Consider the following 23,863-nt stretch of genomic DNA (forward strand, 5'->3'; position numbering starts at 1 on the left):
GTTTGGAAAATCCATGCCCCTGTTTGGACAGATTAGAGGAGACTTTACACTATCAGTCCTGTGATATTTTTAATCCATAAGTTTATCATGCTGAGACTAGTTGTTTGAAATTGAAAGTGTTCTATTCCCCAATACTAACATGTCTCACCCTAAGAAATCAAAATAGAAAGAAAAAGTGCTTTGAAAGGTAGGTTTTTAAAATATTAGTACTCACCTGACTGCTGCTATCAATGATATATTGGTTGTGAGCCCCCCTAACCTGAGGTCATTTGGCAGATCAGCATAATTTCCAGATTATAAAGAAACAATTGAAAATAATTTGTTGAATCTGAAATTACACACAAGGATAATTTAGAATTTCCTCTGCGAGTAAAGGACTCCTACTGCTGCTTTTGATTGAAGTGTCCTGTCATGATTTTTTTTCAAGGAGCACCATGGAAAGTGTTTGGTAAATCTTCATTGTTTGCTTGTCAAGCATATGATGACTATATTCACATCAGAAAGCTCTGTTGCATCACAGAAATATATGCATGGCTTGCGTGTGATGTCATAAGATCACAAGAGTTACAAATGAGGCAGGTCATTTAGCCCATCTTAGTCTACCCAGAAAGTCCTTTAAGTTCCCCCTATGTCAGCTTCCAATTGCATCCTGGGGTTTTCACCTTCACTAAGCTTTCTGGAATTTCGTAATCTGTCCTAAATTTATCTTTTACTAGTTGGAATCTATTCCCTCTCGTCCTACTCTCGCTATTTAACTTGAAAGTAATATTCTGAGTTTACCTTTCCATTCTTATGACGATATTATTTACCTTTGTAAGATCACCTCTCAGGTACCTCCTTTCCAGGCTGTAAAGGCTAACTTTAAGCTAACTCACATGGCTAGAAACTGACACCATTGGATTGGCCATCTGTTTTACACCTGCCCAGTACAATCAGGCAGGGTGCAAAATGTGTAAGTTAATTTGATCCCACTAGTTTCCCTTTAAATCTAGTCACTATACATCAGGGGGTAGAGTTACTGCTTTGGGTGCAATTAAGAAATTGTGCACAAAAATGTGTTTGAGAATACACTGGTAAGGTTGCAGATCAGTTTTCTGCAAAAATTCATTTGCAGAATCACAAATGTTAAATCTTCCATGAACCTGTGAAATCGGGGAGAGTAATAGAATGTAATTGTTTCATTTTATTTTCTCTAAATATATATATTTAAGAGTGGCAAAGTGGTGCAGTTTTATGAAACAGCTGAAAATGGGTTTATTAGCAAAATAAGCATTTTTAATAAGGCTTTTCAGTACTCCCCCTGAGAGTAACCTGATTTAAAATCATTGAAAATTACTTTAAAAACTATTCTGAACTATTTAATAGTTTCATTGATGTACACGAGTCAGTTTCCTAGTAGATTAAATTTTTTTGTAAGGAAACTTTAAAAACATGTTTAGTAGTGTCTGTGTGGCTAAGAAAATGAGCAGAATTTGTAGAGCCTTTCCTGACCAGCGCAATTGGAGGAATTTCTCAATTTCAATCCATGGGTGTGGCCAGATTTGAGGGTGGGGTCTGATCCAGGTGAGTTGAACCTTAAACCAGCGTAAAAGATTGCAGAAAACATGAATGTTAGTGCTTTTGGACACAACTCACTGTTTCATCTTTATGTTGTTTTCTGGTTCCCAGATGTTGGAAAAAATCACACTTTAAACTTGGAAAAGGCTGGAGTCAGTCTTGTTTATTTTAGCACCATGCTTTGTGCTGTAGAACCCTGATTCAACTAGTTCTTGTGTTACATATAACATGACTCCCCAGTGCAGCTGTGAATGAGGCCCCCCACTGGAACACTTACACATAACAACTAGTTCCTATCTAATTAGTTCCGAACACTTGACCGATAGTACAACTTACTTCCGGGAGTGGAGAGCAGTCGGACTTGTGTGAGAAAGTCTAGAACCGGGAGCGGATTAATTCAGCGCGAGGCTCAGGGCCTTCACTTACCTTCCGGGAGCGGAGAGCAGTTGGACCTGTGTGAAAATGCCTCGAACCGGAAGCGGATAAATTCAGCGTGAGGCTCAGGGTTTTCGCTTACCTTCTGGGAGCAGAGAGCAGTCGGACCTGTGCCTAGAGCACACCAGGCGCGCTGGCGTTTTGAAACAAAAAAGTCTACAGTGACATCACAGGAAAGCTGCAAGGTGATTGGTTGGTGAGTAACAGCTGTTAGGGAATAATTCTAAATAGCTCGGTAAGTAACTAAAGTAAAGAGAACGGTCTACAGTTCTTTTTTAATATAGGTAGGTAGTTTTTTTTTAGGGAATCAAGGTTCCTAGTGTAAATAATCTATTTTTTCGATATTTTAAGGGAGTAAAATCAGAGTGAAAAAAAAGAGTGACCTCACAGGAAAACCATAAGTTCATTGGTTGGTGAGTAACTGCTAATTTGAATTATCTATTCTAAATTGATTTCAGATTAAAGGTGAATGGGAGAAATATTTTACAGATTAAAAACTAAAGACCAGTCAAAATTTAAAAAACAAATTAAAATCTAATTAAATAAAATAGAGATGCAGCATCAGGTGATGTGTTGTACCTGCATGATGTGGGAGCTGGTGGACCCTATTGTGGTTCCTAGTGACCACATCTATAGCAAGTGTTGGCTGTTCGAGGAACTCCAGCTCAGAGTTGATGAGCTGGAGTCTGAGTTTCGGACACTGCGACACATCAGGGAGGGGGAGAGTTCACCGGACGCTGTGTTTCAGGAGACAGTCACATCCCTTAGATTAACTACCTTGAATTTGGCCAGTGGTCAGGGACAGGAGGGTGTAACTATGAGTGAGGCAGGTAGAGGGATCCAGGAGGTAGTGTTGCAGGAGCCTCAGCCCTTGTCCTTGTCCAATAGGTTCGAGATTCTTGCTCCCTGTGTGCACGAGAGCAGGGACTGTAGGGAGGATGAGCAAGCTGACCATTAGCATCATGGTACAGGGAGCCATTTAAGTGGGGGGAGAAAAGAGAAATGTAGTCGTAATCGGAGATAGTATAGTTAGGGGCATTGACACTGTTCTCTGTGGCAAGGATTGAGAGTCCCGAAGGCTGTGTTGCCTACCTGGTGCCTGGGTTCAGGATATCTCATCTGGGCTGCAGAGGAACTTGGAGTGGAGGGGAAAGATCCAGTTGTCGTGGTCCACATAGGTAGCAAAGATATAGGTAGAACAAGGATAGAGGTTCTGCTGTGGGAATATGAGCAGCTAGGGGCTAAATTAAAAAGCAGAACCAAAAAGGTAATAATCTCTGGATTACTACCGAAGCCACGAGCTATCTGGCACAGAGTCAATAAGATTAAAGAGGTAAATGTGTGGCTCAAAGATTGGTGTGGGAGAAATGGGTTCAAATTCATGGGACATTGGCACCAGTACTGGGGAAGGAGGGAGCTGTTCCGATGGGATGGGCTCCACCTGAATCATGCTGGGACCAGAGTCCTGGTGAATCGCATAATTCAGGCTGTAGATAGGGCTTTAAACTAAATAGTGGGGGGGGAGGATTCAGTTGCATGGAAAATTAAGAAGTCAAAGTTAAAGGAGAAGGCAGGAGTGCAGGTTAGTGATGAGGCTGATTGTTACCAGAAAATAAAAGGTAGGGACAGAACATGTGAACGTCGTATTGCACCAAGGAATCGTACAAGAGTAGGGAAATTTGATAATAGAACAAACTTAAAGGCTTTGTATCTGAATGCACGAAGCATTCGGAATAAAATTAATGAGTTAATAGCGCAAATGAAGACAAATGGGTATGATTTAGTGGTGATTACTGAGACGTGGTTGCAGGGAAACCAGATTTGGGAATTGAATATCCAAGGGTACTCAGTATTTCAGAAGGATAGGCGGGAAGGAAAAGGAGGTGGTGTAGTTTTGTTAGCAAAGGAAGAGATCAGTGCTGTAGTGAGAAATGATATAGGCACTGGAGATCAAGAAGTAGAATCAGTCTGGGTTGAAATAAGAAATAGCAAGGGAAAGAATTAGAATTAGAATATTACAGTGCAGTACAGGCCCTTCGGCCCTCGATGTTGCGCCGATCATCTGACCTACACTATTCCATTTACATCCATATGTCTATCCAATGACCACTTAAATGCCCTTAAAGTTGGCGAGTCTACTACTGTTGCAGGCAGGGCGTTCCACGCCCCTACTGCTCTCTGCGTAAAGAAACTACCTCTGACATCTGTCCTATATCTTTCACCCCTCAACTTAAAGCTATGTCCCCTCGTGTTTGCCATCCTCATCCGAGGAAAAAGACTCTCACTATCCACCCTATCTAACCCTCTGATTATCTTGTATGTCTCTATTAAGTCACCTCTCCTCCTCCTTCTCTCTAACGAAAACAACCCCAAGTCCCTCAGCCTTTCCTCGTAAGACCTTCCTTCCATACCAGGCAACATCCTAGTAAATCTCCTCTGCACCCTTTCCAAAGCTTCCACATCCTTCCTATAATGCGGTGACCAGAACTGCACGCAATACTCATGGTGCGGCCTCACCAGAGTTTTGTACAGCTGCATCATGACCTTGTGGCTCCGAAACTCGATCCCCCTACTAATAAAAGCTAACACACCATATGCCTTCTTAACAGCCCTATTAACCTGGGTAGCAACTTTCAGGGATTTATGTACCTGGATACCAAGATCTCTCTGCTCATCTACACTACCAAGAATCTTCCCATTAGCCCAGTACTCTGCATTGCTGTTACTCCTTCCAAAGTGAATCACCTCACACTTCTCCGCATTAAACTCCATTTGCCATCTCTCAGCCCAGCTCTGCAGCCTATCTATGTCCCTCTGTACCCTACAACACCCTTCGACACTATCCACAACTCCACCGACCTTCGTGTCATCCGCAAATTTACTAACCCACCCTTCTACACCCTCATCCAGGTCGTTTATAAAAATGACAAACAGCAGTGGCCCCAAAACAGAACCTTGCGGTACACCACTAGTAACTAAACTCCAGGATGAACATTTGCCATCAACCACCACCCTCTGTCTTCTTTCAGCTAGCCAATTTCTGATCCAAAGCTCTAAATCACCTTCAACCCCATACTTCCGTATTTTCTGCAATAGCCTACCGTGGGGAACCTTATCAAACGCCTTACTGAAATCCATATACACCACATCCACGGCTTTACCCTCATCCACCTGTTTGGTCACCTTCTCGAAAAACTCAATAAGGTTTGTGAGGCACGACCTACCTTTCACAAAACCGTGCTGACTATCGCAAATGAACTTATTCTTTTCAAGATGATTATAAATCCTGTCTCTTATAACCTTTTCCAACATTTTACCCACAACCGAAGTAAGGCTCACAGGTCTATAATTACCAGGGCTGTCTCTACTCCCCTTCTTGAACAAGGGGACAACATTTGCTATCCTCCAGTCCTCCGGCACTACTCCTGTCGACAATGATGACATGAAGATCAACAACAACGGCTCTGCAATCTCCTCCCTGGCTTCCCAGAGAATCCTAGGATAAATCCCATCTGGCCCAGGGGACTTATCTATTTTCGCTCTTTCTAAAATTGCTAACACCTCCTCCTTGTGAATCTCAATCCCATCTAGCCTAGTTGGCTGTATCTCAGTAATCTCCTCAGCAACATTTTCTTTTTCTACTGTAAATACTGACGAAAAATATTCATTTAACGCTTCCCCTATCTCCTCTGATTCCGCACACAACTTCCCACTACTATCCTTGATTGGCCCTGTTCTAACTCTTATCATTCTTTTATTCCTGATATACCTATAGAAAGCCTTAGGGTTTTCTTTGATCCTATCCGCCAATGACTTCTCGTGTCCTCTCCTTGCTCTTCTTAGCCCTCCCTTTAGATCCTTCCTGGCTAGCTTGTAACTCTAACTGAGTTACTCTAACTGAGCCCTAACTGAGCCTTCACGTCTCATCCTAACATAAGCCGCCCTCTTCCTCTTGACAAGCGCTTCAACTTCTTGAGTAAACCACGGCTCGCTCGCTCGACAACTTCCTCCCTGCCTGACAGGTACATACTTATCAAGGACACGCATTAGCTGCTCCTTGAATAAGCTCCACATTTCGTTTGTGCCCATCACCTGCAGTTTCCTTCCCCATCCTACACATCCTAAATCTTGCCTAATCGCGTCATAATTTCCTTTCCCCCAGCTATAATTCTTGCCCTGCGGTATATACCTGTCCCTGCCCATCGCTAAGGTAAACCTAACCGAATTGTGATCACTATCGCCAAAGTGCTCACCTACATCTAAATCGAACACCTGGCCGGGTTCATTACCCAGTACCAAATCCAATGTGGCATCGCCCCTGGTTGGCCTGTCCACATACTGTGTCAGAAAACCCTCCTGCACACACTGGACAAAAACAGACCCATCTAAAGTACTCGAACTATAGTATTTCCAGTCAATATTTGGAAAGTTAAAGTCCCCCATAACCACTACCCTGTTACTCTCGCTCCTGTCGAGAATCATCTTCGCTATCCTTTCCTCTACATCTCTGGAACTATTCGGAGGTCTATAGAAAACTCCCAACAGGGTGACCTCTCCTCTCCTGTTTCTAACCTCGGCCCATACTACCATACTACCTCAGTAGACGAGTCCTCAAACGTCCTTTCTGCCGCTGTAATACTTTCCTTGATTAACAATGCCACCCCCCCCCCCCTCCCTCTTTTACCCTCTTCTCTGTTCTTACTGAAACATCTAAATCCCGGAACCTTTAACATCCATTCCTGCCCCTGCTCTACCCATGTCTCTGAAATAGCCACAACATCAGGATCCCAGGTACCAACCCATGCTGCAAGCTCACCCACCTTATTCCGGATGCTCCTGGCGTTGAAGTAGACACACTTTAAACCAAGTTCTTGCTTGCCAGTGCCCTCTTGCGTCCCTGGTGAGAGTAATCTATAGGTCCCCAAACAGTAGTTCCGCAGTGGGGCACAGTATAAACCAGGAAATACTGGGAACTTGTAAGAAAGGTATGGCAATAATCATGGGTGATTTTAATGTGCATATAGACTGGATTAATCAAATTGGCAAGGGTAGCCTCGAGGGAGAGTTCATTGAATGTATTAGAGATTGCTTTTTGGAGCAATATGTTGTGGAACCAAACAGGGAGCAGGCTATTCTAGATTTGGTATTATGTAATGAGGTGGGATTAATTAATGATCTCAAAGTTAAGGAACTTCTAGGGAAGAGTGACCATAGCATGCTAGAATTTCAAATTCAGTTTGAGGGTGAGAGACTGGAGTCCCACACTAGCGTTCTGGAGTTAAACAAAGGTAATTACATAGGCATGAGGACAGATTTGGCCCTAGTGGACTGGGCAGGAACACTAAAAGGTAGGACAGTTGATTAGCAGTGGAGATGTTTAAGGAGATATTCAATTCCTCCCAACTAAAATATATTCCAGAGAGGAAGAAAGATTGTAAGAGGGGGAAAAAACATCCATGGCAAGCAAGGAAGTTAAGGATAACATAAAGACAAAAACTAAGGCATACCATATTGCAAAAGCCAGTGGCAGGCTGGAAGATTGGGAAACTTTTAAAGAACAACAAATGGTTACTAAAAATGTAATGAAAAGAGCAAAGGTAAATTATGAAAGAAAACTAGCTCAAAATATAAAAACAGACAGGGAAGAGAGTAGCTCAAGTGACTGTTGGTCCCTTGGAGGATGTGACTGGGGAGTTAATAGTGGGGAATGCAGAATGCAGAGATACTAAATCAGTATTTTGCCTCAGTTTTCACAGTGGAGGATATTAGTACCATCCCAATCATAACAGATAATGCAGAGGTTATAGAAAGGGAGGAACTTTGAACAACCATCATCATGTATGAAAAAGTACGGAGCAAACTATTGGGACTGAAGGCAGACAAATCCCAGGGCCTGATGGCCTACATCCTAGGGTCTTAAAGGAAGTGGCAGCGGAGATAGTGGATCCATTGGTTATAATATTCCAAAATTCGCTGGATGCGGGAAAGGTTCCAGTGGATTAGAAAAATGCCCTTATTCAAAAAAGGAGTGAGGCAGAAAGTAGGAGAATATAGACCAGTTAGTTTAACATCTGTCATTGGGAAATTGTTAGAATCCATTATTAAGGAAGTAATAACAGGACATTTAGAAAGTTAAAATGCAATCCATCAGAGTCAGCATGGTTTTATGAAGGGTAAATAGTGTATGACTAATTTGCTTGAGTTCTTCGAAGATGTAACAAGTAAAGTGGATAATGGGGATCCTGTAGATGTAGTATATCTGGACTTCCAGAAGGCATTTGATAGGTGCTGCACAAAAGGTGAATACACAAGGTAAGATCACATGGGGTTAGGGGCAATTTATTAGCTTGGATAGAGGATTGGCTAACCAACAGAAAACAGAGAGTCGAGATAAATGGGTCGTTTTCTGGTTGGCAAGGTGTAACTAGTGGGGTGCCACAGGTTTCGGTCCTCGGGCCCCAACTATTTACAATCTATATTAATGACTTGGATGCAGGGATAGAAGGTACTATAGCCAAATTTGCAGATGACACTAAAATAGGTGGGATAGTAAGTTGCAATAAAGAAATAGGAAATTTACAAATGGATATGGATAGGTTAGGTGAATGGACCAAAATTTGGCAGATGGAGTTTAACGTGGATAAGTGTGAGGTTATCCATTTTGGTTGGAAGAATAGAAAGGCAAATTATTATCTAAATGGAGAGAAACTTCAGAGTGCTTCGGTGCAGAGGGATCTGGGTGTCCGCATGCATGAATCACAGAAAACTAGTATGCAGGTGCAGTAGGTAATAAGGAAGTAATAAAATGGAATTTTGGCATTTATTGCTAAATAATAGAGTATAAAAGTAAGAAAGTGTTGCTGCAAATTTTCAAGGCATTAGTGAGACTGCACCTGGAGTATTGTGTACAGTTTTGGTCCCCTTACTTGAGGAGGGATGTAGTTGCACTGGAGACAGTTCAGAGGAGGTTCAGTAGATTGATTCCAGAGATGAGGGGCATGTCTTATGAAGAGAGCAGTTTAGGCCTTTACTCTCTCGAGTTTAGAAGAATTAGAGGAGATCTAATTGAGGTGTATGATTAAGGGGATTGACAAAGTAGACGTAGAGAGGATGTTTCCTCTGGTGGGGCAATCTGGAACGAGAGGTCATAGTTTTAGGATAAGGGGTAGCAGATTTAAAACAGAGATGAGGAGAAATTACTTCTGTCAAAGGGTCGTGAGTCTGTGCAATACACTACCCCAGAGTGCAGTGGATGCCGGGACATTGAGTAAATTTAAGGAGGAGATAGACAGATTTTTAATTAGTAATGGGTTGAAGGGTTATGGAGAATGGGCAGGAAAGTGGAGTTGAGGCCGAGATGAGATCAGCCATGATCGTATTGAATGGCGGAGCAGGCTCGAGGGGCTGAATTGCCTACTCCTGCTCCTAGTTCTTATGTTCTTATATACATATATCACACTCACGTTTAAAATTTCCTGAACTTTTGCCCTGATTTGACTGATTCTGCCTGGATTGTGCTAATATTCTCGCATAATCAAGAGGAAAACCCTATCTCGAACAGTCCAAATTCTTGTAACAAGCTAATATATTGCAAACTGCCTTTCAAACTGTAGGGCAGCCATTCCAGTGTACTGATTTTGTGAGAAGCAACGAAGTACCATGGTGGTATTGACACCCCGATGCGACGGCGACCTAATTTAAATTGGTGAAATGCTTTTTCGCATGAATTTAAATGAAATTATTTGCAATTTAATGACTGGATTGTGATTTTTGTGGATGGCGTGTGGCACTCACGTGCCTTCTGCTTTGCGACCATTAAAAGCAGATGGCATCAAGGCGAGAGGCCTCGATGCCGCGATGGGGAGGTATCCCGACCATTGCAGCACAGGGAAAGTGTGGAGTTCTGCGGCCACTGCTGCTGTGCTGATGTAGGGTCTGCAAGGGGGTTGTGTGCATTAGGGTTTCTGCAAGGGGGTTGTGTGAATCGTGGGCTCTGCAAGGGCGTAGTGTGAATCAGGGGCTGTGCAAGGTGGGTTGTGTGTATCAGGGGCTCTGTAAGGGGGTTGTGTGTATTGGGGCACTCTGCAAGGGGGTTGTGTGTATCGGGGGCTCTGTAAGGGGGTTGTGTGTATCGGGGCACTCTGCAAGGGGGTTGTGTGTATCAGGGGCTCTGTAATGGGGCTGTGTGTATCGGGGCACCTGCAAGGGGGTTGTGTGTATCAGGGCACGCTGTAAGGGGGTTGTGTGTTTCGGGGCACTCTTCAAGGAGGCTGTGTGTTTTGGGGGCTCTGCAATGGGACTGTGTATTGGGGGCCTCTGCAAGGGGGTTAGGGGTATGGAGGGCTCTGCAAGGGTCTAGGTTGAGTGTATCGAGGGGCTATTAGTGGATTTCATAAATGATGCTGTACTGTGTGGTGTCTCACACAGCTGGAAAAGATTGTAGCCCAAGTAATCTCTAGTCTTGAGGTACATCAGGCATTCAGACGAGCAAAGACTGATAAGCCTAGATGCCAAGGCAGACTCTGCATCTGCAGCAATCTGACGGCCCCAGGACACCTGCCATGGGTCTCAGACACCCTGTATATTTGGATCCCTTTGGCTTGTTGAGTGTATCGGGGAGCTCTGCAAGGGGGTTGTGTGTATCAGGGTTTCTACAAGGGGATTGTGTGTTTTGGGGGCTCTTCAAGAGGGCTTTGTGTATTGGGGGGAGCTGCAAGGGGTCTGTGTATTGGGAGCCTCTGTAAGGGAGTTGTGCGTGTATCCAACGACGGAGGCAGGCCCAAGAGGCAACTGCACCTGACCCTGAATCTCCACGACGAGAGCAACAGCAGCTGGTCAGGCTAAGAAGGGTCCATGTACGCTGAAGAGACTATAGCACTCGCATCACCTATTTCCAGATGTCTGAGTGACACTGTCATTGCAGACTACAGCTCTCCAGGGAGGCCACCACAGACTTACGCAGCCTTCTGCAGGACAGTTTGCGACCTATGTGATTTGGGGTTGCCCCATGCCAGTGGCCTTAAAGATTACCGTGGCACTAAACTTCTATGCATCGGGGATATGTGTGGGGTCTCCCAGGCCACAGTGCACCACTGCATCAAGGAGGTGACCAATGCCCTGTTCAAGAGGGCTGGCGACTGCGCTACTGGATCGATCCTGATAGTCAAACCGAGAGGGCCATCAGTTTTAAGGTCTTAGCTGGATTCCTATAGGTGCAAGGTGTCATAGATTGCACATATATGGCCACCAAGGCTCTAACGGACCAGCCAACTGCCTTCATCAACAGAAAGTGCTTCCATTCAATCAACGTTCAGCTGGTCTGCGACCACCGAAAGAGTTTCCTGCAGGTGTGTGTCTGATTCTCGGGAAGCAGCCGCAACTCCTACATACTTCGTCAGTCCCAGGTGATTCAGCTTTTCAATCACCCTGTTTGCCTTCAGGGATAGAACCTTGGGGACAAGGTCTCCCCATTGAAGACATGGCTTCTGACGCCTGTGAGGAATCCTTGCAATGCAGCGGAGGAGAGGTACAACACTTGCCACAGCTCCACCTGAGTGAACATCAAGCAGGCAATTGGGCTGCTGAAGATGAGGTTCCGCTGTCTCAATCGGTCTGGTGGAGCCTTGCAGTATGCCCCAGCGCGGGTCTCATGTATTGTGGTGGTCTGCTGTGCTCTGCACAATCTAGCACTACAGAGGGGGGAGGCCTTGCATGAGGAAGATGTGCCTGAGCGACAAACATCCTTCAGCGAAGAGGATGCGGAGGAGAGACAAGCCAAGCAGCTATGGAAGATGATAACATGGCGATGGAGGCCAGACATGTTGAACAAGGTGCAAAGAAGGCAAGAGACATCCTCATAATAACTTGCTTTCAGCCACCCTGATATCCAGTCAATGAGAATCCAATAAAGAATGACCTTCATGCATGTCATCTTCCGCCTCCTTTCCATCTGTGTTACCTGAATGCTGACCAGCTGCAATGTATGCTAGTGACCGTGGGAGTGTATATGTTAATGAGATCTACAGTCACATTGCCATGATAATGAGGGCCATGGTCACATTGGCACTGCACTAAGGGATAGGGTGAAATTCAAAAGCTCACAATTAAGGCATGTTGGACCATGGTTTTCACACAATGATGGCTAATGATTGGCACAAAACAACGTTTAATTATATTCCACATAAATATTTGTGTCACCCATGAATCCCCATGTGGCTAGGTGATTTTCTTAATACCCTTGTGGGTGCTTCTACGCGGTGTGACCCCTGCGCTAGCAGCTTTGCTGGAGACAGGCTGCTGACCAGGCTGCCCCTTGGCCTATGATGACTTTGGCAGCCATTCTCTGGACACCTGAGGCCTGAAGGGCTCTGGCTGCCTGAGAGTGTTCTGCATTGGTGCAGGACTCTCCTCAGATGTCACGGCTGTTGGAGCTGGGCTCACTGGCGGAAAGGCTGAGGAGCTGGTGTCTGCACTCGAAGCGCCCTGACGGGAGCCCCCAGATTGGGAGTGCAGCCTCTCCTCAATCTCAGTCTCAATGCTCATTCGAACCTCCCTGTTCACCAGAGAAGGACTAGGAGTTGGAAAAGTCACCAGACTGCTGATCCTTCCTACGCCTTGCCATTGCTGAGTTGAGCTCATGGCCAGGGCAATGGTGTGCAGGTCCTGGCACATCTGTGGGATCTGGCTCTCCAAGAGAGTTGCCAACCTCTCGATGGAGGAAGCCATGCGTTTGTATGCCGGGGACATGGCAGCAGTCATGGCACGGATGGACTCCTCCATTGTCTGCTTATGACTGTGCATGGTCTCTGGCATCATCGGCAGATGTTGTCTTACCTCTCCCTGCAACTCCAGTATGCCCTGCGCTGTTGACACTAAAGGCTGAGGCTCAGCATGGGCCTGGCCACCCACAGTCCTCCGAATCTCAGAGGCCTCGACTGTCTCTGCTTCAGCCAGCTGCTCAGGTGCGTGTGCGGTGCTCTCACCAGCTTGTGACCCTGATTCTAATGCTGAATGGGTACCCATAGAGGTAAAAATATCTGTACTGGTGGAAGGAGCAGAAGAGTCATGGGATGGTGCATCCTCTGAGTGCTCCTCCTCCTCAGAGGTTGACGGCTGCCCCTTGGTGGCTGCAGTTACCTGTAAATGCTAACCCGCATGAGAGAACACAAACATGTGTGAGTTAGGCTGCAACTATCCCATTATGGCAAACATGCCTGAGGTGGCTCTCCATCATTGTTGAATATTTCAATTAATGGCAATAATCACTCTCTTGCACTGGGACTCCTGTCTTTTATGTTGAATTTAATGTTTTTATTGACATTTAAGGTGCTGGTCCCTTTAAGATTTTAAATCAGCCCTCAGGGCTTGAAGCCCTTTAAAAATGGTACAGGCGCCTATGCAGTGGTGCCAGACGTCGTTGCCAGGGACGTGGTGGGCACCCCTCTACGTCATCGGGGGCGGCCACTTTGCCCCCTCTATTTAAATCAGCCCCCGCGCATAATATTACAGGTGCTGTGCAGCGGCACCTCCATGTCAGAAGGCCGCCGAATTCGAAACAAATAGAATCCAGCCAGTGTGTCCACCTTGGCTCCCAGCTAATTCTAAGCTCTCTTCTTCGGTCTGGCTGAGAGAACACATATCAGGATGGTGACATTATAAATTGGCATATGCTTCACCATGACTGTTATGCTACTATGGACCCCTCGTCCCCAAATGGGGGGTCTGATATATCTCAGGCTATAAACGTTGTCATGGGATCTACTGGGGCTGAGCGGTGAATGAGTGTGGCATGTTTCCCAGATACAGCCATGCACCTGTCTTAATGATGTTTTTGCATCTCTGTCTTTCCGCTGGAAGGAGCACCCTCACCATGTCGTACACCCTGTAGTAACATCCAAACCTTGAAAAAGAACTTTGGAAGGTAGCACTCACCTTGGCTGAATGCAGGAGGTCATTGAGCCTCTTCCTGAACTGGACCCAGTTGTGTTGGGTGACCCCACGGCTGCTGACCTCCTCTGTGATCTCCGTCTAGGCTTGCTTGGTCAGGCAGGAGGACTCATCTTGCCATTACTGGGGAAAAGAACCTCCTGCCTTTCCCTTGCAGCCTGGAGGAGAATCAGCAGGGAGGCATCACTGAAGTGTGGGGGCCATCCTTGGTCTAACCTCTGCCATCTTCTCCGCTCTTCTTAGAGGCGATGATTGTTAAAGTAAACAGTACTGTGACTTTCTAAGTCTAAAAGCAATCTGACCTTCTGTAGACTGCAAGGCAGAAGTGAATGCAGGGCTGGCCAGCTTTTAAAAACGGGGCCAGCACCTGATCTGATGTCAGCTGACGCTTTGATCAGCATCTCACCTGCCGCCCCTGCCAGGTGATTGGAGGTTACTACTGCTTCTATTATGTTAAATGGCCACCCACCGTGTAATCATGGCAGCGCGGCCGCAGGCATGACACATGGGACGGCTGCTGTTTTCGATGCTCGCCGCCGGTCCTAGCGGCGGGCTCATTAATTTGAGCCCGAAGTTGCTGGAAGTGTGAGAGGGCATCAAAGGTCTGTATGAATAGGGCAAGCAAATGTCTATCTCCTTAACCAATCAGATTGAAGCATTGTGGAGTGACCAGTGTTACAAGGATATATTTTGTGTTAAAAACATAGGATTCTGTGTTTTTAAAAACTGAAAAAGATTTCAGTGGACATTGAGACACCTGCAAATAGTTGAACTTTATGGATATTTTGAAAGGAAGTTCAAAAAAAGATGAACTGTTAAACAAGGATTGGAATGCAGGTAATTTCAAGGAAACCAGCAGGGGGTTGACCTCAGAGCTACCCTCTGTCATGACAAGGGTTGACCTGTTTCAGGAAGGTTTTGGTTTCAGTTTGTAACTTTAAAAAGTCAGTGGGTTTGGAAAAAACAGGCATTTGATTTGAAATTTGATTTTGTCCTGCCTGGAGATCAGAAGAAGACCCAGAAAAAAGTATTACCTCTCTGTAAAGGAATCCTGCATCTCTAGGGAAGAAGCTTTGTATTTCAAATGTGGCAGATTCCTATTGCCTGCTGTCTCTAAAGAGTCCCTGCATCAAGTGTGGTTCCTGTTGCCTCCTGTGTTTTCAGGAATCCTGAAATTTGAAGAAACCTTCTACTGCTATACTGCTGCTGTAAGACCTAAGAAGACTTGTTGCTGCACCCCAATGGAAGACCTTATGTGAAGCCTTCTACTGTAGCAGTTCTTTGAACGCCTGCGCATCACAGACTCTTCATCAACCTTGCCTGGAAAGACTTCGAGTGACATCCAACTATTCGACTTCAGGTCACCTCGCCAAACTGAAGAACTTCCTTCTGTATCATGACAATCTAAGTTTCTTTGATTCCTTTCATTCCTATGAAACAGCTATAAACAAAAATCCTTTTTTTTGGATGTATGTGCATGTGCGTGAGGGCTAGGAAAAATAAGGAGCTTTAATATCTCAATTCGTATACAGATTTACTTCATTATTGATTAAAACTTAGTGAAAATAGAGACATGTTGTCGAAGCTTTTTGTTTTGCACTCATCAGAACAATCCGCAAGAATACCAATGTAAGGGAAAGCAACAACTTTATACTGTATGAGAAGAGAGTGCTGATTGGTTGGCAAATGAACTCTGATTGGTAGAGGCATTGCCATGAAGGATGCACCAATTTATCATGACTGACAGTTAACTGTCAAGCTTTCACAGGTCAAGGTACAGGCTGTGCCCAACTAGCCCATGCTTGCAAAACTCAAACCACAGTGTCCAACATTAGTTATGATTCCACGATTGGACAACATTTGCTAAATAATCCTCATTGTGCTAAGAATTATGCTGACAACCAATTTAAGATTGTCAGTAGGGCTCGCAATGTGGTGCATTTACGCGCACTGGAAGCTACATATATTAATACACAGGGCCCTGTTCTTTGCAGACAGAAAGAACATGTACATACATTGCGCCTTTTTCAGCTAAACAAAATAAGTGACAGCCATTTGCTGATTCATTCCTCAAGGCAATGCCTTGACCAATCAGAGTCAAGCTGCCTCATTTAAATTTCAAACAAAGCTTGACAGTTAACTGTCATGTAAACTGGTGCACCGTAAACTGGCGCATTCTCCATGGCAACGCCTCCACCTATCAGAGTTCACTTGCCAACCAATCAACACTCTCTTCTCATACAGTATAAAGTTATTGCTTTCCCTTACATTGGTATTCTTGCAGATTGTCCTGATGAGTGCAAGATGATAAGCTTCGACAACATGTCTCTATTTTCAGCAATACTCAGGTTCTGTACTACCAAACGACTTAGTTTTATAATTTTATTTTATTTATTTAGAGATACAGCACTGAAACAGGCCCTTTGGCCCACCGAGTCTGTGCCGACCAACAACCACCCATTTATACTAATCCTACATTAACCCCATATTCCCTGCCACATCTCCACCATTCTCCTACCACCTACCTACACTAGGGGCAATTTACAATGGCCAATTTACCTATCAACCTGCAAGTCTTTGGCTGTGGGAGAAAACCAGAACACCCGGTGGAAACCCACGCGGTCACAGGGAGAACTTGCAAACTCCGCACAGGCAGTACCCAGAACTGAACCTGGGTCGCTGGAGCTGTGAGGCTGCGGTGCTAACCACTGCGCCACTGTGCCGCCCATAAATAGTTCAATAAATAGTTAAATTTTGTTGTTGATTAAAGAAACCTGGTTGGTGTGCTTTATTCTGGGGACAAATAGAGTATCTAATTTGCTGTTTTGGTAAGTTGGAAAACTTATTGATATGCTGTGACCTGCGGAGAAGTGGGACTGAATTAACAGTGCACTCCTTCTACCTTGGTTGTAACACCAGTGCAGAGTTTGAACCAGAAAGTGTAGGTTGCAATAGTGGATTCAATTTCAAATCATATACAGAAAGAGAAATAAAGAGAGGGAAAGAAAGATTGGTTTAAGTGATGGACAAAAAATATATTTTTTTTTTAAACTCCAAAAACAATTAAAAGTAGAAGGAAGGAATTTTCAGTTAATTTTCAGTGCTGGAGAAGTTGTTTGGCTGTAATTAACACATCATACCATTAAAAAGGGTACTTGAACTGAAATGGGCAAGCTAAATTTAGTTCACATCTACCTTACAAGGACAGGAACCTCATCCTGTTCAATATATTTAAATGATGATGATGAGAGTGAGATGCTGTTTTCGCAAAGCTAACAGCAGAATGGCACATCTCAGATAGCAACTTCCAGATTTTTGCATTTAACTGCACATCTGCCCTCGCCTGAATTTTCTGTGCACTTTGTGCATGATTAACAATGAGCCTTTAGCCTCACTGTTATTTTGACAGGAAAATCTGGGCCAATTGGTTCATTATTTTGAATCTGACTTCCAATTATGAACATGTCCAAGCAATTATGAAAGGGTATTTGGATCTTTTTGATGAGTTGATTGAAATCTTCACTGGAAAAAATAAGGGGGTAAACATCTGGGCTTTCTTGTGAGATATAGAACTGTAGAGAAATTACAGCACAGAGGAGGCCATTCAGCCCATCGTGTCTGTGCCAGCCGAAAGAACTAGCCACCCAATCTAATCCCACCTTCCAGCACCTGGTCCATAGCCTTGCAGATTACAGCACTTCAGGTGCATGTCCAGGTACCTTTTAAATGAGTTGAGAATTTCTGCCTCCATCACCGTTCCAGGCAGTGAATTCCAGACACCCACCACCCTCTGGGTGAAAAAGTCTTTCCTCATGTCCCCTCTGATCCTTCTACCAATCACCTTAAATCTGTGCCCCCTGGTAATTGACCTCTACGCTTGGGGGAACAGGTCCTTCCTGTCTACTCCATCTAGGCCCCTCATAATTTTGTACACCTCAATGAAGTCACCCCTCAGCCTCCTCTGTCCGAAGGAAAACAACCCTAGCTGATCCAATCTTTCCTCATAGCTGCAACTTTCAAGCCCTGGCAACATTTTTGTAGATCTCCTCTGTACTCTCTCCAGAGCAATTATGTCCTTCCTGTAATATGATGACCAGACTGTACGCAATGGCCTAACCAGCATTTTATACAGTTCCAGCATTACATCCCTGCTTTTGTATTCTATACCTCAGCCAATAAAGGAAAGCATTCCATATGCCGCCGTCATCACTCTATCTACTTGTCCTGCCACTTTCAGGGACCTGTAGTAATGCACTCTAAGGTCTCTCATTTCTTCTACCTCTCGCAATATCCTCCCATTTATTGTGAATTCCCTTGATTTGTTTTCCCTCCCCAAATGCAATACCTATGATTTTGAATTAAGCTTCCATCTTTTTTTACTGTGATCTTTTTCTTTCATTCTTCATCTACATAGCCTACCACCTTTGAAGCTGAGAGGGCAGGCACAAGGTCTGCTCCCAAACCGCTGGGAATGTTGCCTGTTATAAGTCGCTGAATGACCCTCCCTCTTTGCTTGGAAACAAGGCTGCCTCCGCTTGATGCCTCATTCGTTGATGAGGCTCAGGCTGAAAGCTGAGAGGAGTGGATCCTGACCTTCTCCCCATTCTGTGACGCTGAGTGATATATCCAGTGGTCAGGGGTGTTGTACACAGCAAAAACAGAATCACAGGTGTAATATCCATGATATTCCTTTAATTGAAATCAATTTATTTTTGTATGTAACCAAAACATAGATAGGTATGCAAAGACATAGATTTCCATATTAAAAATGTAAGCAATAAAAAAGGCTTAGGGGATATGCTACAATTGAGTTGCTTTCTTTGTAATATTAATTTATTAACATTATCTGTTTTCACTAGGAGGAAAAGTTTATTATGATTGGAGAGGCATTGTATCACAGGAATCCTCCGGAACTCACTCTGTTGTAGTGGTGAGCTCGGCTCCCCAAAGAGCATGGTCAGAAAAGAAGGCTTTGAAAAAAAGAAGACAGAAGCAGTCAGCACCTCAAAGCAATGTGCAAAAAGCTCTTGACTTCATCTTACACCAAAAGAATACTGTAGGCCAGAGGGTATGAAAAAGGTGTCATGTATGTTAGTCATGCGTTATTAATGTCAGGTATACAGTTATCTTGGATTGTTTTAGTTTAGAAATCATATTAACATAACAGAATCACTTGATTTTTTAAACAGACTTTGGGTAAAATTTATTGTTGGTTATAGTTACAAATGAAAGTTCATGTGATTTTCCTCTGTCCTCAAGGACACTAACATAATTGTTTCAATATCAATGAGGTTATCAGCAGTAATTTCTATCCTCTTCTATCTTAAATAATTTGTAGATGCATATTTTTGCCTTTATACTATGAATGTATTATGTCCTTAAGGGTCAAAAAATAAAAAAAACTTACAAAGGACAACTAACCCCCTATAATCGAACTACTTTATGCTCAATTTAACTGAAAATTTAAGCTTCTCAGCTATTTCCTATTTTTTGGATAGAGTATTGTGTGATTACTTTCTTTTTGAGTCTGTCAAGTTACTATATTTTTATTGAAGTGAGGAGAAGCATGGATGTAACAACGTATTTGAAAAATATGTGCTTGGCAGGTCCAACTTTATGATAGACATGGGATTCTTTAATTCAGTTGCCTATTTACATGAAATCTCATACTGCTAATCACTTCCATTTATTCCTGGAGAAAGTCAAGCATAAATCTCTCCATTTGTATGAGCAGTTTTGCATTCAGAAATTGTGATGTAAGAGAATATGTCATCTTTTAAATGAAAAGAGAGTATTTTCAATATAAAGTATTTCAGCAGAGTATGTATCTACCTGCAGTTTAATAGCACTTTGTTTTATGAATACCTGCTATTTCAGGTAATCTGCACCCAAAGTTATTCTGAGATTATAAGGTTAATTTTGTGATACCCGCACCAGTGGGTTTTCCAATATCTGATAGCTGAGTGGAAGGTCCTACCATCCATGTGAAACCTTGCAAGTTGGGTTCATCCTAGAACAGTTGCAATGACTTGTCTGGAAACCAGTGTTTCAGACTAGCCTAGGTACTGATCCAGGGAACACATGGGGCCTGATTTTAACTCTGTGCAAATGGGTGGGTTTTGAATGGGTTAAAATCAGGCACATGAGCCTAGAAAAAATAGTACCAGCTGAGTGCAGAGCAGTACCCAGGTAGTACTCATTTTTCTTGGCTTAGGCACATTTACACTGGTAGCCAAGTTTTCTGAAATACCAAATTTTAAGTCAGTGAATGGAGCTGCTCTTGGACATACCTGAACTGCCCCCCATGGAGTGATTTAGAATGTCAGAGTAAACCTGAAATGGTAGAGCTCCAGTGGGAGAAAATATCTTCATAAAACTTATCTGGTATCTCCTATAGCAATTCGGCACCTTTTCAATTGCTTAAATTAGATAGACTTGAGTGTTTTCTGAAATGACTTACCATGGCCATTTTTTCCTTAGTCTCACCATCCTTTGCTTAGTCATCTGTGATAGATTTAATGTTACTGATTTTACATAGTCTTTTTATGCCTCTCACTCAAATTATATTCTGCAGTTGTGTTGTAACAGGGCAGGTGGCAAGGCTTTATGCATTGGGTCTGAATGCCTGCACAGAATGCAATTTCTCTGGATAATTAGCTCTTTTCAGGGTAGTACAAAACATGAAGGTGGTTTTCAGGGCCAAACTTAGTTTTAAATGTAAAAGGAAATAAAAGATGGTTTTCACAGTTAGTACAGTTATATTTTACAGCCTGTGTGACATGGTCTATGTAATAACTAGTTCATTTTTAGCAAGTAAGGTGGTGCAACTGATTGCAATATAAGATTTGACCGAATGCTAAATCAGTCATGCTTATTCCAAGGTAAAAACAGATCTGCTATTGCTGCTGTGTCCTGGTAACAATGTACCACTGTTGCCATTGTTACATCAGCTAATCATTTTTCTATTCACCCGTTATTTTAACCTTTCAATAATAGTCTTTGGTAACCAAATAATTATTCATGCCCATCATTGAGAAATTATAATGTCAGATGAAAGAGACAAACATACAGCGTACCTATTCTTCACAATGATTCTGTAATTCACTGTAATAAAATCTGTTTGAGAGAAGGGATCAGTAAACTGAACCAAGTCAACCTGCCCTGAGGACTTAAGAACACTATGAGTCCAAAAGTATATCAGACCTGTCTTGACCCAATTCTTGCATTTTTAAAAATGTCAAAGGGCAGCGGAATGATACCGACTGTAATCCAGTGTAGCTTTTACAGGTCGAGTAGTGGTACCATTGTTTGTAATGGGGTGATTGATATTGCTTTAGGAGTGTACAGATAATATTGCTTTAGCTGATTCACTCCACTGGAATAAAGAATTCAACAGAAACAAAACCAGTTCAATATCCATCCTTCTAAATTGTTCTAGATATAAAACAATTGAAAGATAAAAATATAAAAGATACCTAAAATTAAATGGAAATAATACTGTTGAATATCTGTTAAAAATAATTGTGCATCAGTTTTTTTGAGGGTCATCTAGTAGTGCACACATTCCATTTCAGGGCACCGACTGCAGAAAACTGTCCAATACGCTCCTCCCGTGCCTGCATCGATATGCGATGCTTAGTGAGCATAGTTTCTAAAACGCAGTGCCTGTGTTTTACACATCCCCAGGCTTTTTAAATGTGAGGCAGGATGCTGAGGTTGTTACCATAGAGACCTGGAGTGCCAGTTTGGAGAGGGTTTTCTCTTCCAGCTTTGTCAGACTTGAGCTAGTTTTTTGCTAATTTCATTGATGTTTTGCTTTCCTGCAGCTATGTGGCCATGCTGAGGCACTGCCCCGTACTAGGGGCATAGCATGAATGAACACAGGTTATGTCTTTCACAAGAGTCCTCTCAATGGCTCCCTTGATGCCTGCAGGGAAAAAGGACATAGGCCCAAAGTACCCATGCAGGTACAGAGGTGCAGATTACAGCAAGTCAATTTCAGGTATTAGCTGCCATGGGGCGAGGGCTATCTCAGTTATAGGAGGCTTATATTGCCGTACAGCAGCCTGCTACCCATGTATTCCTACATTGAGGTAACACCTCGGAGCAACACAATACGAGGCTCAAGAGTGGCAAGTGATGGTTGTACTAAAGTTTTTAGGATAGAATTCTTATAGGAGTTCCCCAATCGTCTGCCATTTCTCTCTGGTTTCTTTTGATTTTCTGCTGAAGTTAGAGAAGGAGACTGCCCATAGAAATTATTCACAGTTGTGTATACATTGTTTTTGTAAATAGTGAAATTTGCTTTTTGACGTCTTAGAAGTAATGGGAGTATTGTGAATTGTTTCACACAGTGAAGGCTCTGATAATGAAGCACCCCAACAACAACATTGTTTGGACAACATTCAGGGTTGGACTGACAATTGACAGCCCAGGCAATGACCATTTTCAGCAAGAAAAGGGCCAACTATCTCCCCCTGACATTTAATAGCTCCAGCATTGCTGAATCTCCTACTCTCACCATATTGAGGGTTATCGTTTACTGAGGTTTAATTGTACTAGCTATACCAATATTGTGATTACAAAAGGAGGGCAGAAACTGGATATTCTCCAATGCGTTGCTCACCTTCTGCCCCCTCAAAACCTCTGCATCATCTACAAGGCTAAACTCGGGCATGTGATGGAATACTCACTGCTCACTTGAATGGATTTAAGTTGCTGCAATACTCAAGAAGTTAACACCATCCAGGACAAAGCAGTATGCTTACTTGGCATTCCTGCTACTGAACTCAATGACACAATGCATTGTGACTGCAGTGTATACAATCTACAGGAAACACTGCAGCGGCTTGCCATGTTTTGTTTTGATAACAACTCTCAACCTCGTGACTTCTACCATCAAGAAGGAACCAGGAGCAGCAATGTCGTGGGGACACCATCACCTGGAAATTCTCCTACAAGCCTCACACCATCTTAACTTTAACACGTGCTGTCATTCCTTGATAGGTAGCCAAAATCCTGGAAGTCCCTTCTTAGCACCATTGTGGAAGTACTATCACCACAAGGACTGCAGAGGTCCAAGGAGAAGGCCCACTACCACCTCAGGACAACTAAGGATGGGCAATAAACATGGTTGTGTCAGTGCTGTGAGAACCCAAGAACAAAACAATGGCATACGATTTCATACAATGACCAGACATGATAGTCAAGAGTCAAACTCCTGTATGAGAGTGGCACGAATGTCTCTTGCAGCTGGCAATGGGCTGTCATCAGCAGATTTCTGCTGTTTTTCTTACTGAACCTTTGCTGCCCATGGGGACCTTCCTGCTCCACATTGAGACCTCTTTACAAGGCAGAGTTCTGCAGCATATAGGATGCAGCCACTATCAGATCAGCAGAATCCTTGGTCTCCAGGACAATTTGTCTCAGTACACTTAAGGTTCTCAGTGTCATCAGATTAATGGAGAATTTTTCATTGATTGGTGGTGGATGGATGTCTATGAGAAAAAAAAGTGCATTGTCTCATCCAAACTTTGTAACTTCTTTCTATTTCTTTCAAATTTCACTACAAGATCCACTGGGACCACACCAGTGCTGTTTCTCAAAAAAAAAAATTCACAGCAACCAGGTCTTGGCATGATATTCATTCAAACAACAAATGAACTTAACTGCATAAGACACATGGAATGAAGTATCACAGCCAGTACCTTTACCTTATGCTCTTACCAGGCTGTCACTGGGACAGCACCAATATGTTTTTAGTGCCTGCCTCAATACATAAATGTCTCTGGTCATGAGAAATAGTTCAGAGTAGGATCAAAGGCAAGGGCAGGTGGATGCCTAACCTGCTGAAGATCCACCACCAAATCAATAATGTAGAAGATTACCAAAGTAATGTTATATTCCCAAAAAAAGAGCAAATTTA

This window comes from Heterodontus francisci, chromosome 1, assembly GCF_036365525.1.
Source record: "Heterodontus francisci isolate sHetFra1 chromosome 1, sHetFra1.hap1, whole genome shotgun sequence".
Taxonomy (NCBI): Eukaryota; Metazoa; Chordata; class Chondrichthyes; order Heterodontiformes; family Heterodontidae; genus Heterodontus; species Heterodontus francisci.